Source organism: Balaenoptera musculus, chromosome 8 (assembly GCF_009873245.2).
Source record: "Balaenoptera musculus isolate JJ_BM4_2016_0621 chromosome 8, mBalMus1.pri.v3, whole genome shotgun sequence".
Lineage (NCBI taxonomy): Eukaryota > Metazoa > Chordata > Mammalia > Artiodactyla > Balaenopteridae > Balaenoptera > Balaenoptera musculus.
Window position 1 is genome coordinate 4,268,869 of NC_045792.1, and position 18,394 is coordinate 4,287,262.

General features: G+C 42.7%; 1 protein-coding gene across 2 annotated transcripts in view; it reads left to right on the top strand.

The window, feature by feature from the left end:
• Positions 1-8,508: 8,508 nt before the first annotated feature.
• PRDM10 (PR/SET domain 10) overlaps positions 8,509-18,394 on the top strand; it is an 89,642-nt gene continuing 79,756 nt past the window's right edge. For both annotated transcript variants that reach the window (XM_036861010.1, XM_036861014.1), the window contains exon 1: positions 8,509-11,905. The gene's annotated coding sequence lies outside the window, so the exon portion shown is untranslated. The remainder of the gene's footprint in view (positions 11,906-18,394) is intronic.

The window sequence follows — 18,394 nt, forward strand, 5'->3', positions numbered from 1 at the left end:
AGCGGTACAAAAAGAAGGGCTTAACTCAAAATAGAAATTGCCCAGCATTTATTTTTTAAAATTAAGCTTTAAGTAAACCAAAAAGTTGCTCTGAATGTTTCATTGTGAAAATTCTTAGAAAGTATTTTCTTCAATGTTTTCTAGGAGCTTTTCCAAAACCGGTCATTCACATCTTCTTAGCTTACTCTAGTGAAGTTGTTGTTGTTGGTGGTTTTGTTGTTTGTTTCTTTTTTCATTTTGCTCCCCAATACTACTTTTCCCATCAGAATCTGCAGTTGTCTTTCTCTTTCTCTTCTATCCACGGTCATGTCCTTCTGTCATTTTCTCCCATGATCGTTCAGCTAGAGGGGAAGCCAAATCATGAACAGGAGGAAAAAGTTGGCAAAAGACCACAGCTTTGTTTAAAACAGTCTACATTTAACACAGCTCTTTGGCTCCTGCCTAGAAAGTAACCTTCTCTCATAAACAACCAGCAAGGCAGCAACTCCAGTGGTTTAGCCACAAGTGAAAGCACAGAGGGGGCTTCAGGGCTGCTACCTACAAACCACTTGGGAACCAAACAGGAGGGATCAGAGAAAGGAGAATTGTAGATTGCCCAGCTGTATTTCCTGTTGTGAGGGAGGAGTGCAGAGAGGGTCAGAAGTAACCTTGGCAAGTGGGCAGAGCACAGGCCACATGGTAAAGCAGGTCAGGCGTGCCTGGAGCAGAAACCTCGCCCCGGGATCCAGAAAATCCTTCTGAATAACTGAGCCATCTCGCACTTCTCACTTCTTAAAGGACAAAGCTAAGCGCGTAGCAGGCTTTCCATACCTACATATTTTTCTATGGTGCTTCCTATGCTTCTTGTTACTGTTAAGGAAAACTATTAATTTGTATTTAATTATTGTGTGTGTGGTCACCATTTCAAACTCTCTTACAGACCCAATTGTATATCAACACATATGCTCTGGATTTCTGCACATAATGCTGACTTTTTTCCTCCCTTCGAATAATTATCTCGTTTTTGTTTTTTGTGTTATTGCAGTGGTTTGAGCTTCCAGGGCAGTGTTAAATACTTGCAATAAATGTGACATTGTTGTTCTCTCCTTTTAATAGAAATGTTTTAGTTGATTGTCATAAGTTGTATACTATAGTGGGTTGAGTTGTGTCCCCCGAAAAGATATGTTAAAGTCCTAACTTTTGGTACCTGTGAATATTGACCTTATTTGCTGATGTAATCAAGTTAAGGTGAGTCCTAAATCCAGTGACTGCTGTCCTCTCAGGCGAAGGAGATTTGGAGACACACACATACAGGCAGAGGGAAGACAGTCATGTGATGGCAGAGGCAGAAATTGGAGTGATGACACTACAGGCCAAGGAATGCCAAGGCTTGCCAGCCACCAGCAGAAGCTGGGAGAGGGCAAGGAAGGATTCTTCCCCAGGGCCTTCAGAATGAACATGACCTTGCCAGTACCTTGTCTTTGAACTTCTAGCCCCCAGAACTGTGAGAGAATAGATGTCTATTGTTTCAAGCCATCCAGTTTATGGTAATTTGCTCCTAGAAAACTAATACAGATATTGTTTGTGTTTTAAAACAGATATTTAAGAAGAGCAGTTCTCTTTGATTATGTTTTAGAAAACAATGAGTACTCTTTTATCTGTTGAATACTTGCTAAATTTGTATTTTAGTTTTTAATGTCTTTGTATATTTTTATACACATAGATTATTTTATATACATCCACAAATATGATGCTATGATATCCTGGATTTTATGTTTTTAATGTTGTAGGGGGTTTTTTGTTTGTTTTTTGTTCTTTTGGTATTTTTGCTTTTTTTGCTTGGCATTCTCCTCCCCTTCTCCCCCACATGCCCTCCCCACATTACCCTAACCCGGGGAACTAGATCCCGCATGCATGCCGCAGCGAAGATCCCGCACATCACAACTAAGACCCAGCGCAGCCAAATAAATAAATAAATATTTTAGAAAATAAAGTAATATCTAATAATTAATTTCCATTTTCCTGATGCTTAAAGTTTGAGTATGTTTTATATAGTTTTGGACATTTGGATTTGCTCGTCTGCCTTGAAATTTTAATACACCTTGTCTATTTTACTTTTGGGTTGTTTGCCCTTTCTTACAAATTTATAAGATATTACTTTTTGTGCTCTGTATAGCAAAAATTTTAATATATTGTTTATTGACTTTGTTTGTGGTATATATAGCCAAAGTTTTTATTTACATGCAACTAAAATATGCCTATTGTCTCCATTATAGTTGTTTTCCCCCATTACAGCTCCTTGGTTTCCAGTCTTGGTGAAGAAGGTTGCCAATGTTCCTAGAAGAGATGGCACATATAATGAATTAGATTGTCTTAGAAGACTTTTATTGTTTCATTGTTATATTTAAGTCTTTTAGTATTTTTTGTTTATATTATGTTTACCCAAAAAACCTAAGAGACTTTGGTAAATCCTAATCATATTATAAACAAATGGAGATTAAATTCTCCTTTTCGAATTCATAACCAATTAAAAAAAATTTCTTGACTTACTATAACTGTCAGAAATCCCCAAAACAATCCGAACAGCCTTCCTGAGGTATAAGTGACATTAAGCTGCACATGTTTAAAGTGGGCACCTTAATCAGCTGTGAAAAATGTACACATCCATGAATCCATCACCATAGTCAAGAAAGTGAACATACCTTCAAAAGTTTCCTTCTGCACCTTTGTAATCCCTCTCCCTCCTCCCTCCCCCACAGGCAATCAGGTCTGCTTCCGATCACTACACGTTAGTTTGACTTTGTCTAGAATTTTATATAAATGGAATCATGAAGTATGTACTCTCTCTCCTCTTTTTTTTTTTTTTTTTTGGTCTGGCTTATTTTACTCAGCATAATTATTTTGAGATGAATTTACATGATGGCATGTATCAATAGCTTATTTCTTTTTTTAATATAAACTTATTTATTTTTGGTTGCGTTGGGCCTTGGTCGCTGCACGCGGGCTTTCTCTAGTTGCGGCAAGCGGGGGCTACTCTTCGTTGCCGTGCGCGGGCTTTTCATTGCGGTGGCTTCTCTTGTTGCAGAGCACGGGCTCTAGGCACGCGGGCTTCAGTAGTTGTGGCACGTGGGCTCGGTAGTTGTGGCTCGCGGGCTCTAGAGCACAGGCTCAGTAGCTGTGGCACATGGGCTTAGTTGCTCCGTGGCATGTGGGATCTTCCTGGACCAGGGCTCGAACCCGTGTCCCCTGCATTGGCAGATGGATTCTTAACCACTGCGCCACCAGGGAAGCCCAATAGTTTATTTCTTTTTATTGCTGGGTAGCACTCCATTGTGCAGATATACCACAATACATTTACCCACTCACCTGTTAATGGACATTCCATTCAGCATTGGTTCTCATGCATAGAGAGTAGGCTTCTCCACACATTTTACATTCACGTTTATTACCTGGATGGGTTCTTCACATACAATAAGCAGTGGGATTCCAGAGGCTTTTCCACCCTTAATACATTCATAGGGTGTCTCATCTATACGAATGTTGTAATATTTAATGAAGCATGGGTTCTGCTTGAAGGTTTTTGCACATTCACTGTATTTATAGGGCATCTCTCAAATGAGAATTTTCACTTGCCATTGAATACCTTCTCACCTTCCTCCCATGCATAGGGTTTATCTCCAGGAAGACCTCGCTAGCATCTAATAAGGCTTGACTTCTGAATAAAAAAGCTTTCTCATACCTACTACATTGATAAGCTTTCTCTCTTGCATGGATTTGATGAATACTGAGGTTTTCCCTTTTGTCTGCAGATTTTCCACATTCATTACATTCAGGGAGTTTCTTTCCAGTATGGATGTTTTGATCCGTAATGAGACATTGCATCTAGGTAAAGACATTTCCACATTGATTACACTCAGGAGGCTGTTTCCAGTATGGATATTCTCATGCTCTGTGAGATGTGATTTGCTACTGGAGCGGGGGTTGCCCTCTTTCTTTAGATGCACAGCGTCCCTCCAGCATGCCTTCTTTGATTTCTAATGAGAAATGACATGTGAGTACAAGCTTTCCTTCTCCTTATAATGATGCGTGTGAGCTTTTTCTATGACAGCGGAAGTCTTTTCCACCTTTATCACTTTTATATGATTTCCTCCTTGTATGGATTCTGAAATGTAGAGTGAGGGATGAGATTCAAGAGAACGCTTGAGGGACTCTCCTGGTGGCGCACTGGTTAAGCATCCGCCTGCCAATGCAGGGGACACGGGTTCGATCCCTGGTCTGGGAAGATCCCACATGCCGCGGGGCAACTAAGCCCGTGTGCCACAACTACTGAAGCCTGCGTGCCTGGAGCCTGTGCTCTGCCACAAGAGAAGCCACCACAATGAGAACCCCTCGGCAACTAGAGAGAGCCCGTGCACAGCCACGGAAGACGCAACACAGCCAATAAATAAATAAATTAAATAAATCTATTTTTTTAAAAAAAGAGAACACTTGAAAGAGAGAGAAAGAGAAAGAACACTTGAGTCCAGCCAGCACATGCTTGAATGCACAGTCTCCAGGACGCATTTTCTCATGATCTCTGAGGTATTGCTTCAGGCTAAAGGTTTTTCCACACTCATTATGTTCATGAGTTTTTCCTCCAGTATGAATTTTTTTACGCTTAAGGAGATTTGCTTTGGCTAGAGGCTTTCCAACATTCCTTAAATGCTACAGTTTCTCTTTAGTATTAATTCTCGGGTATCTGCTGACATTATATTTCTGAGAGAAGACTCTTCTCACAATGATTACCCCTAGATGAGATCACTACACATAGGAGGAACCATAGCAAACTCATTATATTCATAATCATTCTTGCTTACACAGATTCCCTCATACTGAAACCTAAGTTGTGGTCCAAATTTTTCAAACTGAGCCATATTCATAAAACTGTTTTCTTGAAGGAACGATGTTTGATGGGAAGTACTTTTCTTTTCCTTTTTTTTCTTTAAGGAAGTACTTTTCAACTTCATATATTTTCTTTTTCCTTGACTGTATTTCAGGGAGAAAGATGCAGTTTGACTCAGGGTCTTCCTGCTGCTTTTCTCGCTGCTTATTAACTTCTGCTGGACATCACCTCCTTTGCAGTTCTTTCTCCAACATCTGTGGCTCTAGCTGTTTGAACTGAAGATGGTATATCCACTCTTGTGACTTAAGATCTCTGGGAGTCTGGGACACAAACAAAAGCAGATACCCCATAACAGCTAGTTCTTCTGCAGCCATCTTATCTATCTTTCTTAAAAAGCTGATTTTTATTTTTTTAATTTTTTTATTTTTGACCTCACCACGCGGCTTGGGAGATCTTAGTTCCCCGACCAGGGATCAAACCTGGGCCCCCTGCAGTAGAAACACGGAGTCCTAACCACTGGACCGCCAGGGATAAAAACCTGCTTGTATTTTCCACTCCATAATTAAGTGTGTCCGATTTTATATAAAAATCATATTTTAATATAATTATCTGCTCAATTCCTTGGCTTTTTCCTTTCACATCTTAAAAAACATACAACCAACAAGGAACTACTGTATAGCACAGGGAACTATACTCAATATATATATATATATTTTTTGGCTGTGTTGGGTCTTCTTTGCTGCCCACAGGCTTTCTCTAGTAGCGGTAAGGGGGGGCTACTCTTCGTTGTGGTGCACACGCTTCTCATTGCGGTGGCTTCTCTTGTTGCAGAGCACAGGCTCTAGGCGCGCAGGTTTCAGTAGTTGTGGCACGCGGGCTCAGTGGTTGTGGCTCACGGGAACCAGAGCGCAGGCTCAGTAGTTGTGGCGCACGGGCTTAGTTGCTCCGCGGCATGTGGGATCTTCCCGGACCAGGGCTCGAACCCATGTCTCCTGCACTGGCAGGCAGACTCAACCACTGCGCCACCAGGGAAGTCCCTCAATATTTTGTAATAACCTATAAGGGAAAAGAATCTGAAAAGGACTATACACACATATATATATATATGTGTGTGTGTGTGTGTGTATATATATATATATATATATATAAAACTGAATCACTGTGCTGTACACCTGAAACTAACACAATATTATAAATCAACTATACTTCAATTAAGAAGATAAAAAAATTTTTTTTAAAGAATGTATATATACATCTAACTGAATCACTTTGCTGTACAACACGACATTATAAATCAACTACAGTTCAGTAAGATAAATTTTAAAAAGCCAACATTCTCAGCAAAAACAAACAAAAAAACCCTCAAAATGTTCCTATCTCATAAATGCTCATAATCTCAGCCATCCACATGGAGATGCCCTACACATACACAATCTCGCGCCCTTATAGTTTCTTCCTTACTTTATAATGTTGTCTTAGTTTCCTGTGGCTGTCATAACAAAGTACCACAAACCAGCTGGCTTAAAATAATAGAAATTCATTCTCTCACAGTTCTGGAGGCTAGATGTCTGAGATGAAGGTGTTGGCGGGGCAATGGTCCCTCTGAAGGTTCTAGGGAAGAATCCTTCTCTTCAAGCCCTTGGTGGTTGCTGGCAATCTTTGGTTTTCCTTGGCTTGTAGATGCACCATCTCTGCCCCGTCTTCATATATCCTCCCCTGTGTGTCTGTATCTCTATTTTCTCCTCTTTTTTTTTTTTTTCTGGCCGCACACCACACAGCTTTCGGGATCTTAGTTCCCCGACCAGGGACTGAACCCACGCCCTCAGCAGTGAAAGCACAGAGTCCTAACCACTGGACCACCAGGGAATTCCCTATTTTCTCTTCTTTTAAGGACACCAGTCATTGGGTTAGGGCCCAACATATCCATCCAGTGTGACCTCATCTTAACTCATCCTATCTGCAAAGGCCCTATTTCTAAATAAGGTCACAGTCACAGCTGCCAGATGTGGCACCAGGAAAGCCCATGGCATTAACATTTTAAAGGTGAGTATAGGCCAGTTATTTTGTAGAATATCCCTCAGTTTGGGTTTGCCCATGGTTTCCTTATATCTAGAGTTGAGTTAAGAACTTCTGGCAGCCATATTGCAGAAGTCGTGTCCTTCCCAGGGCATCACACGCAGAGGCACTCGGTCTCAGGGGTCCTATCCCTGAGTATAGTAACTTTGATCACAGTGATGGTATCTGCCAACTTTCTCCACTGTAAAGTTATTCTTTTTTCCATTGTAGTTAATAAGTATCTTTTGTAGAGCTATTGCAAGACCACGTTGATATCAAACCATCAAATTTTCATCCATCAAGGTTTATCATCCATTGATCATTCTTGCTTGAAAAGATTTAATAGTTGTTATGGTTCCTGCCAAATGATCTCTCTTCTTTTTCCAGCATTCCTTTTTCTCTCATTAGTTTGTTTTCTTCTGTCATGATGAGCTTTCCCTTTTTACTCACGGACTTTGGTTTTACCCTTTGTACAGTCCTCACTCTGTTGCCAGCTCTGTGGTGCATTAAAAAAAAGTGTTTTACGGAAAGCATGTACAGCATTTTAGTTGTTTTTATCGGCCTATCTTATCTGCTATACTAGTGGCAACAGATATCACTCTTCACCTCCCACTCTTTCTTCAGGCAATTCCTACTAAGTTTCCTAACCCTCCCCTGAAGCTGCTATTGACAAATAACCAGGTACTCCCCCGCCATCTTTCCAGGCCCACGGGTTATCTGCCTTTGTCTTTCTTTACCTCTCAGCGTCATTAGCTGCAGCTGAAGACTGCAGCCTTCTTCAAGCTCTCTCTTCCCCTGGCTTCTCAGACACCACCCTCCTCTGTTCTCCTGTTTTACTGGCCTTCATGGTCTCTTTGGTTGGTTCCTCTCCTGTCTCTCATCTCGAAACTCAGCAGCTCCTAAGAGCTTAATCCTGGACCCTCTTGTCTTCTCTATAAACACTCTCTCCTTCATCTAATCCTCATTACATGATCTCATCTAATTAGACTTCATGGAATCCTATGTATTGAAATACAATGTAGGGACTTCCCTGGTGGCGCAGTGGTTAAGAATCCGCCTGCCAATGCAGGGGACACGGGTTCGAGCCCTGGTCCGGGAAGATCCCACATGCCACGGAGCAACTAAGCCCGTGCATCACAACTACTGAGGCTGCACTCTAGAGCCCACGAGCCACAACTACTGAACCCACGAGCCACAACTACTGAACCCACGTGCCACAACTACTGCAGCCGCGTGCCTAGAGCCTGTGCTCTGCAACAAAGAGAAGCCACCGCAATAAGAAGCCCGCGCACCGCAACAAAGAGTAGCCCCCGCTCGCTGCAAATAGAGAAAGCCCATGCACAGCAACGAAGACCCAACGCAGTCAAAAAATAAATAAATAAATTTATTTTTTTTAAAAAAGAAATACAGTTTATGGGGGGAGGGATACACTGGGAGATTGGGAGATTTACATATACACTACTGTATATAAAATAGATAACTAATAGGAACCTACTGTATAGCACAGGGAACTCTACTCAATACTCTGTAATGACGTATATGGGAATCGAATCTAAAAGAGTAGATATATGTATATGTATAACTGAGTCACTTTGCTGTACACCTGAAACTAACACAACATTGTAAATCAACTATGCTCCAATAAAAAGAAAAAAAAGAAATACAATGTATAATCTGATGAATTCTAAAATTGTATTGCAGCCCAGATCTCTCCTTGAATTCCAACTGCTTCTGCAGTATGTCCAACTGTATTTCTAAAAGATATTTCAAAATTGACATGACTATAATAGAACTCTTAATTTTCTAACCAGGTCTCTCCTCAGTTAAGCTATCCACATTTACTAGGTCACTTAAGTCTCAACTTTAGGCATCGGTCTTGATCACTCTCTTGTCATTACTAGAAATGCCAACTCTCACCCATTCTCTTATTCATTTGCAAGTTCTTTGGCTGTACCTCAAAAATATATTTGGTATCCATACATTTCCCCCATTTACACTACTGTTTTAGTCAAGATCACCATCATTTCTTGCTTAGACCATATTGCAGCAGACCCTTACTATCCTCCTTGTCTCCCGTTTCTCATCCCCTCAGCCAACATGATAAGCTTCCTAGAGCAGCCTGAGTTATCTTTAAAAACAAAACAAAACATTGTATCATACCTTTGCTTAAAACCTCTACTTTAAATTGCACTTAAGATACAATAACAACTCCCATACTCTAGCCTTCAAAGTAATATATGATCTGACCCTTGCCTGTTTCCCCAAGTTTTCTTGAATCACTGTATTTCTTGCCCTGTGTCCTAGCAACTCAGGCTTTCTTATGTTTTTCAGTGTGTTAGAGTGAAAGCTCTCCATAAAGGCAGGGATTTTTATGTGTTGTGTTTTTCCTTTTGTCTATAATGTTAATTGACAAATCTCAAAGCACCTAGGACAGTGCCTGGCATATCACAAGCATTCAATGAATATTTATTCTATGGAAGAATGAATGAATAGGTGCATGCTTTTTTCTTTTTTTTTTCCCCTCATGCCTTTACATCTGCTGGTCTCAGACTGGAATGTTCTCCAAGATCTTAGCACAGTGGACTTTTTTCATCAATCAAGTCTCAGCTCAAATGTTAGCATCTTAGAAAGGATTTCTTTGACACCTTTATTTAAATTGCCAGCATTCTCCTCCCCTTTGTATTTTCCTGCTTTGTTTTCTTCGTAGCACTTATCATTACCTGAAATCATCTCATTTATTGATCAATTTTCTTCTGTTGCCTCCACTAGAACGTAAGCTCCATGAGAGCAGGGGCTTTGTTTTGGCTCCCCATTCCATCCTCATTGTTTAGAACAGTGACTGGTAGACAGTACATATTCAGTACTTGTATACTGAAGGGAGAGAATTCTACTGTGTGCAAATTTAATAATTAATTGAAACATTTATATAAAAGGCAGATTCCTGAGGCTCATTCCAAACCTTCTGAGTAACAAAATCTCTGGGGTGGTGTCTACCTGTAACATTTGTGCACTCTAAAGTTTTAGCTCTAGGGAATTCCCTGGCGGTCCAGTGGTTAGGACTCTACGCTTTCAGCCCTTCCACTGCAGGGGACACACGGGTTCAGTCCCTGGTGGGGGAACTAAGATCCTGCGTAGCTGCGTGGCCAATAAAGTTTTAGACAATTTCTCCAAGTCCATGAGGCCAACTTGGGTCCTCCAGTCCAGACAGCCCCATTCCTCATGGCAATTTCCCCTTTTGTGTTCCTTGCGGACATTTCTGGTCAGCAGACTTCAGCTGTGATGATCCCAGTCCTTCAGAGAGGATGTAATAATGTTAAATCTCAAAAAGGGGGAAATTCTCTCTAGGGGCCGTGGACCTGTCCATTCTGGCCTTGTCTACTCACAGCACCAAAAGAGAACATTCCAGTGACTCTCTTAACTAATATCATCTTTCCTAAGGCAACTGACTTTCATGTGTCTTTATATCCAGCTAAGAGTGAATAGCATCTCTTACTATAAATGTTAAGGTCTGCCTCATCAGACCCCAAGTGTGCTTTCAATTAAATTCAGCAAGTGTTTACTGACAGCCTGCACAGGAGTCTATGGTGGAACAAGGCATGGGTTAATCATCAAGTTGCTTACAAGGTAGTCAACAGTCCTGAAATTCCAAAAGCAATGTTTTCCCAAAATTTCCCAAATTTTGTTTCCAGTTTTTAAAATAAACAGTAAAGAGGATATTGTTGAATGAATTTTACATCCTCCACTAGCCCACCGCCCCGTGTTTTCTATTCTTAGGTCTTTTGCTTAGTGGTACTTTCTTGGTTAGCCAATAGTTCAGCAATTTTGTATATTTTATCGTCATTGACACTTTTATCCGTTTAAGATCTAGCGTGCTAAGTATTTTACACGTAAATCCCACTTAATCTTCAAAACAACGTAGCAAGTTAGATGTCATGGACAGGATTACGGCTCCCTGAAGGTCCAAAGGCTCAAGGTCTCTTCAAGATCTAGTTGCCATTAGTGTTAGGGGCGGGGAACTGCAGCTGGCGTCTTGCTGCAAAGCCGGAGCTCATTTCTCTGCACTGGGCTGCTGTGAGAAGGCAATTTTAAGGGATGGTACGATGTGGAAGCCTGAGGTTAAGAAAAGAGTGAGTTAAGCCCTTGGTTAACCAGGGTTGAATAACATCTTCATGTTTGTGAAAATCACTTCCTTTCAGCATGGTAAAGGGGAGAGGAGAGACGCAGTGCCGCACTCCGGGCTTCTGCCGGGCTGAGGTCAGACGCCGGGGCCGGCTCCCAGGCGCAGGGCTTCCGTGCGTGGCGTGGGCTCTGCTGGGCGCTCCGCAAGCCGGCCCGCTGCCGGGGCCCGAGCCGCCTCCAAGCCCACGCGCCCTCGGCCCGCCGCGTCCCGGGGCGCAGCTCTCAGGACGCAAGCCCTCGGGGGGCGTGCAGCACCCGACGAGCAGCTCCTCCTCCCCACCTTGGGCACCGAGGCTGGAAGGCTCCCCACCTGGGCCGCAGCCGCCAGTCCTTTCGAGCGGTCTTGACCCTGAAACCGAAGAGTCGGCTTCTCTGATTGGCTTAGAGCACAAACGCAGGCGAGCGGTGCCTGAGACCCGCTCTTTGATTGGACTTTAAACGAACAGCAGAGCACGAAATAAAGAGGCCTTCCGTCATTGGGCCACTGTGTGAATCTCCTTTTAGCTTCTCCGCTGACTGAACAAGCGTCTCAGGATCTTCGTCATGAGTCTTAAATCTGGGCCTGTCAGTTCGCCCCAGCGTTACTCCTCTCTAGGCGAGGCATGGAGTTTACAGAGTTCAACCAATCACATAACGCCGAGATCAGGTTGTCAGGCAGGTTATGCTAATGAGGCCCCGCCTTTTATGCAGCTCCCACTCTGCGGCGGGAAGAACCACCTGGAGGTGGCGGGGGGGGTTTGATTTCCATCACCCCTAGGGAGAGAGGATCGGGGACCCGCTGATCTTCCAGCTCCCCTCACCCAACATCGTGTAAGTACCTAAAGGATTAAGGGAACCGGATAAGCCAGCGTCCAGAGTACCCCATCGACTGGGAGGGTGTTTCGTCTTTGCTTAGTCCCACCCAAAATGGCGCCAAGCTCTTTCCGCGTCTCAGAGCCCGGCCGGGGCCAACCGACCGCGGACCCGGGTTGGGGGGGGACTTGATGGTGGTGGTGGGGGAGAAATCCCGGCGGCACCGCCCGATGGTACAGTCCAGTCGGGGCTGGGACGAGGCACCTCACTCGGGGTGGGGGGTCAAACCATCTGCACCTTCCAAGGGGAAAGGGGCAAAATCCCTAAAGGAACCCCTGCTGGCGCTGCGTTCAGCCATGGCTCCGGCGCCTCTTCGCCCTGCCTTCCCTGCTCGCAGCCTCCCCCCTGCGACCCCCGAGCGGCTCGCACGCTCCGCCGGCCGCGCGCACCTCTCCTCCCCTGCCCGCGTTGGTTGGGCCGGGACGGCAGTTGGGCGCCCTGCGCGCTCCTGCGGCAGCGGTTGGGCGGGCGCTCGGGGTGCGGCGGGCCGTCTTGGCCAGCGGGCGCGGGGGCGGCGGCGGGGCCCGGAGCTCGGGGACGGCGGGCTCCGTGGACTAGGCGCCCTGCTTTGTCTCGGGAGGCCGCGCCACCGTCCTGCCATTGATTGCTGGTTCCCCGTCCCTTACGCACAAGTTGGCGTCCCGGGACCCGGCGAGGCCCCGCTCGGAGGGCGTGGGGGTGGCCCGTGTGGGTCAGTCGTGGTGCACGGTGTCCGCTGTGGGCAGGGCGCAGGCCGAGGTCCACTTGCGCTCGGGGTCGAGTGCAGAGGCGCGAGCCCGAGGCCTTTGGGGAGCGGGTTGGTGGTGCACGCTTGGCAGCCGAGGGTCAGCTTTCCTTAAGCACTTTAGCCCATGACCACGAATTAGGTCCTCCACTAAGTAAAGTGTACGCAGCGCTTTGGAATAGTGCGTGCGTACGTGCTTAGCCTTGCTTGGCGGATTGGTTGGGTTTCGATCCATTTTCAATCGATGTTTGTGTAGGTCTAAGCACAAAGCGGGCTGGTTTGGGGTCTGCAGTCGAGGGTTCGGCGTGTGAGGAGTCCCGCCCAGCGCGGCCCTGTGCCATCTGCACCGAAGCCCGTTCAAATCTTGCCTGGCTAATCGTCCCCAAAAGTTCTTTGAACTCAAAAGCACTTAACGTTCATTAAAAACAAAATCACTCGTGACGCTTTGCGGCCTCTGCTTCAGACCCGCTCCTTTGTTTCTCTCTCCACCTTTTGCTGGAAGCTCTTTGAGGGCAGGAAGGTACATTGCGTGTTTTTGGTATCCTTCTCTCCACTCCACCCACAGCACCGCAGCTTGAGGAACTGTACTTATATGATGCTCTAGAATTGAAAAAGAAATATTAAAAAAAAAAAAAGAAAAATTGGTTGGGGCAAAGCCATGCTTCAAGCAGTGCTGATGCAATCTGATATGTTTACAAAGTGACTTCTGGGTTTACTTTTTAAATGAAGTGAAATTGACAAAGTGAACCGTTTTAAAGAGAACAATTTAGTAATAGATGCGCATTTTAAAATTTTGGAGCAAGACTTTTTTCCCACCTGTGTCTCTTCCTCATTTTATTCCTTGAGCACTCACTCTTGGCTCTGCTCTTTTGTTTTGCAAGGGCGCTAAACCGCTGTCTTTTTCTAAATAAGCCATTTTTAGTTTTCTAGTGTTTTGCGGCATGCTCCACCACGCGTTAATCTGTGCATAGTGTACTGTATATGTGAGCATGTATCGAGCATGATACATATCGAGCATATATTACAGATAAGGCAAAGCCCACGTCTTCAAGGGCCCTCAGTGCTTTTCGATAAGAGATTATGATGGTATAAGGGATAGTGTTATCAATCCAGTGTAATCCTAAATTGGTTGGCACTGCCTCAGTTGCCACTTGTCTGAATTTATTTTTTTCTTCTAGTTTTAACAGTAGTACATGATCATTGTAGAAGACATAGAAAATATAGAACAGTATAAAAAGTAAAAATTAGCTGAAGTACAATTACCAGAGATAATTTCTACTGATATTTTGGTATGCTTCAAATCTTTTCTGTGTGTGCATATAAACATTTTTACAAACTTGGCACATGATATGTGGTTTTCACATCTAGGTTTTTTGTTTTTTTGTTTTTTTAATGTAAATAGGTACCTAATGACGTCACTGATGATTTTCCATTTTCAGTAGTTTTCCCCCTTACTTGAAGGGGGCATCGTGAAATCCTCTGCACTAAAGGAATTATGAAATTTGATTCATTCTGTTTTTCACAAGCAGAATTTATTGATTACTGTTTAAATTTATCATAGGTAACCTAATGGGATAGGTTTCTGAGTAACAAGCAGGAACTGTTCCAAGAGTTGAGAAATACTGAACTGTAATTTTGGTTTCCTTAATAATTTTACATTTTAAGCACTGGTGAACACATGGTAACTGCATAATTTCATTTGGTGCAAATGATAAACTGTTAAACACCCTGTCATTACAATGTTGGAATTGTTTAGCCAGAGTTTGTTTTAAAATAGAATGCTGATGTACTTTGACCTATTGCCACTAAAATACACAGTCTTCCCCCACCCACCTCTGTCCCAGAGAGTGTAGACACACCCTGTCCAACCTTTTGTGTGGTTTTCACAAGCAGAATTTATTGGTTAAACAATAAATTTATTGTTTAAATTTATCATAGGTGTTTTAATAGATTAGCAAATGAGCATTTGGTCTCTTGTCTAGAAGGAGCCAGTGAGTTAAGAAAAGGGAAGTGTTTTACTACAACCAAATCTTTGCAGAATGGTCCCACTGGATTCTCCAGCGGTACTGGGTAGGGGCAGGAAGGTGAGAGGGGAGCTTTTTCTGACTTTATTATATTGGTCATTCTCTGTTGAAGCCTTCCTCTCCCTCTCTGGCCTTATACTGTTTACATGAATTACTGCTAAAGGGTGTCTGGCCTCCTTCCTTTTTGTATTCTCAAAGTTATAAGCCTAGTTCAGGACTTATGTGGACTTGGTGCCTTTCCAGTTTATTTCCTTGCAGCCCTACTGTGACACTGATATTTTACGATTAGTACTGAAACATTATTTCCACTCCCTTTCCAGTCCATCAGTGGCTTTGGGCTTCCCATTGCCTAGACCTGTGTAGATTTTAAATGTTCAGGTTGTGGAAAGCAGCTGAAAGTAGGTTCTTTTTGGATAACTTTGAAATATTTTAAAGAATTGGGGTTGAGGAAACGGAGAGGGAGGTGGGAGGCTATAGATGACACCAAGTCACAATTATAGCAAGACTAGTTAAAAATGTGATGAAAACACTCATTATAAAATTGTAAAATCAGTAATGTGCAACGCTTTAAGAACTCCAAACATATAGATCGCTATTGGGAAAATAGTCTATTATTGTTTGTTATCCATTTCTTAGGTGAACTCATTTATTTCAGCATCAGAACATTGGAGCTAAATGCTCGCTTTTTTTATCCACATCCTTCACTCTCACGGTCTGGCTCTCATGGTCTGGCCTGTTTCCTGCTGTCCCTCAGATCTGTGCTGTCCGGTATGGTTACCAGTAGCCACATATGGCAGTGAAGCACTTGAAATATGGCTAGTGCTGTGAGTGTGAAATGCATGCCAGATTTTGAGATTTGGTATGAAAAAAATGAAATATTTCAATATCTAAAATATTGATTACACGTTGAAATGATATGTCGCATATCCCATGTTAAATAAAATCCATTACTGCAATTAATTTTGCCTGTTTCTACTTTTAACAAATGTGGCTGCTGGAAGATTTAAAATTATGTATATGGGTTGCATGCGTGGCTTGCCTGATTTGTTCACTGAACAGCTGCCTTAGGCTTAGTCTCATGGGGGGGAGTGCTCCCAAGTGGCAGTAAGTCATCATACAGTGTATTATCTTTTTGTTTCTATAGTTTCAGCCAATAGATACTATATGTAGATGTGTCTGATTTCTTTTAGTGCTTATGATAGCTCTCACAGAAGCATTATTATTCTTTTGAAGAATACCTTAATCTCAAAACCATTTCCAGGTAATTGAGTTAAGTGTTACTGAATAAATATGTTCAATTAATCATTTGAACTTAAAATAATGAAATGACATGTTAAGCACATAATCCATTAAAAAAAAAGTTGAGCTAAGCATAGTCAGCTGAATTTTCCCCAGCTTGGTCTGCCACTTACTCACTGATTTTTACAATATACTGTTTTTTCAGAGATTTAAGAAATATTTCTGGGAGAAACTTGAAATTGAAAAAATCAAGCTCATAATTTTTTTTCTCCTGTGATTAAAGAAAAGGCCACAATAGTTTGCTTCTAAGTGTGGAACACTTTGGACCAGCTCATGGGACAACTATCCTTTTAAGCACAAAGAATCATAACCTACAGATAAAATCATATTCTTTTTATACCTATATTTGAAAACATTGACCGTTTTGCCCTTACGTACCTTTGTGGATGTGTTTCTTTTTACTACCCTGTATGGGGGTTTGATATGGTGTCAAATTTAACAGTATGGGCTCTGGGGGCAAAGGAACCTCGATTTAGAGCTCAGCTTTATTGGCTGGCTGTGATCTTGGGCCCATTAGTTAACTTCTGTAAGCTTTAGTTTCTTTATCAAATTATTAATCTAGTTTCTTAATTATTAATGGGGATAATAATAGTAGCAACCTCGAAGACTCCATGTGAGAATGCCTGTTATCACTGTCAGCAGTGGTATAAATGGCTCAGAAACTGTTTACTGATTTTGGATCTTCTGCTTCAGCCAAACCAGTCTTCTCACTGTCCCTACAGTTCTGGGGTTTTCCTTCATGTTTTCACACCTTCATTTCTCAAATGGAATGTTTGTTCCTTTCTGCCCACTTCTCCCTCCTTCCCCAGTTCTGCCCACCAAAATCCCATCCATCCTTCTAGAGCAGTGGTCAGTAAACTTTTTTTGGTAAAGAACCAGATAATAGGGACTTCCCTGGGAGTCCAGTGGTTAAGACTCAGCACTCCCAATGCAGGGGGCACGGGTTTGATCCCTGGTCAGGGAACTAAGATCCCTCATGCTGCACTTCAAGGCCCCTCCCCCCCAAAAAAAACCCAAAAAACAAAAAAAAAAACAAACCAAAAAACCAGATAGTAAACATTTTCAGCTTTGTGGGCCAGATGGTCCCGGAAGCAACTACTCTCCGCCCCTGGTGTGAAAGCATGGCCATGTTCCAATTAAACTTTATTTATGGACCCTGAAATTTGAAGTAATGTAATTTCCAGGTGTCACAAAATATTCTTCTTTTGTCTTTTCAACCATTTAAAACTGTAAAACCATTCTTAATTCACAGGCCATACAGACAAACAGGTGTGGGTGTGCCCTGCCCTGGAGCCAGGTGAAAGCCGAGGCGGGGAGGGAGGCGGAACATCTTACCTGCAAGGGATCCCTGTCGTCTCTGAATGCCCTACAGGATTTTTGTACTGCTTTGTAATAATTGTAACATTTATTGAGTGCTTAATTAGTATCGCATAGCAACTATTTGTGTTTATTTCTTGCTTCCTAAACATATTGTAAATTCCTAGAAGCTTTGGATATTTTTTAGTCCCCTCATATAGAATGCAGTACAAAAGTGCCTTTTACTTATTGGGCTCTAAAATGTTTGGAGGAATAAAGGAGTGAATACAATTAACATAAGACATTAAAGTGAGCTCTGGAATTTTCCTCCCTTTTCTTCAAAATTCTTATTTTTGGATGCAAATCTCACCATTTTGTTGGCATTGCTTGAAGATTTTGAGGCCAATCCATTAGGGATTATTTCCAGTCTTGCCACAAACCATGATTATAGGCAACCTTATTATCATGTTCTTCTGATAGAGGAAAACTATAATCCTTTGCCTAATTATTGCTTTGTGTTTGACTGACTTTTTAAGTGTCCTTTCTGAGACACCTGTTTACATTGAATCCTTACTGTGCGACAGTGACAGAACGGTGTTGTAACTACCTTACAAATGAGAAGAAGGAGGCAGTTTAGTGAATGATGTGAGTGGCGGGAACGGGGTGTCTGGGTCCTCAGTCCCAGGCAGTGGTATGTATCTTCATGACATTTCAGCCTCTTACTCATCATTTATTCATCATCTCTTTTATTCTTTTTCTCTTGAAGTTGATGAATTGAAAGTATTCTGGGGAATTCCCTGGCGGTCCAGTGGTTAGGACTCGGTGCTCTCGCTGCCGAGGGCCTGGGTTCGATCCCTGATCGGGGAGCTAAGATCCCACAAGCCGTGCAGCACGGCCAAAAAAAAAAAAAAAAAAGTATTCTGGATTTCCAGTACTTCATAATTTGATAAATATAAGGACTAATAGATGTTTAGGACTTGTTTATGTGACGCACAAGTTTTCTCAAGTATGTTAAACCCTCTGAAGTGAGATATGACATAACCACAAAACAATAATTCTAGAATTAAAACTAAATTATGGAGCAGTAATTGTGCTTTGATGAAC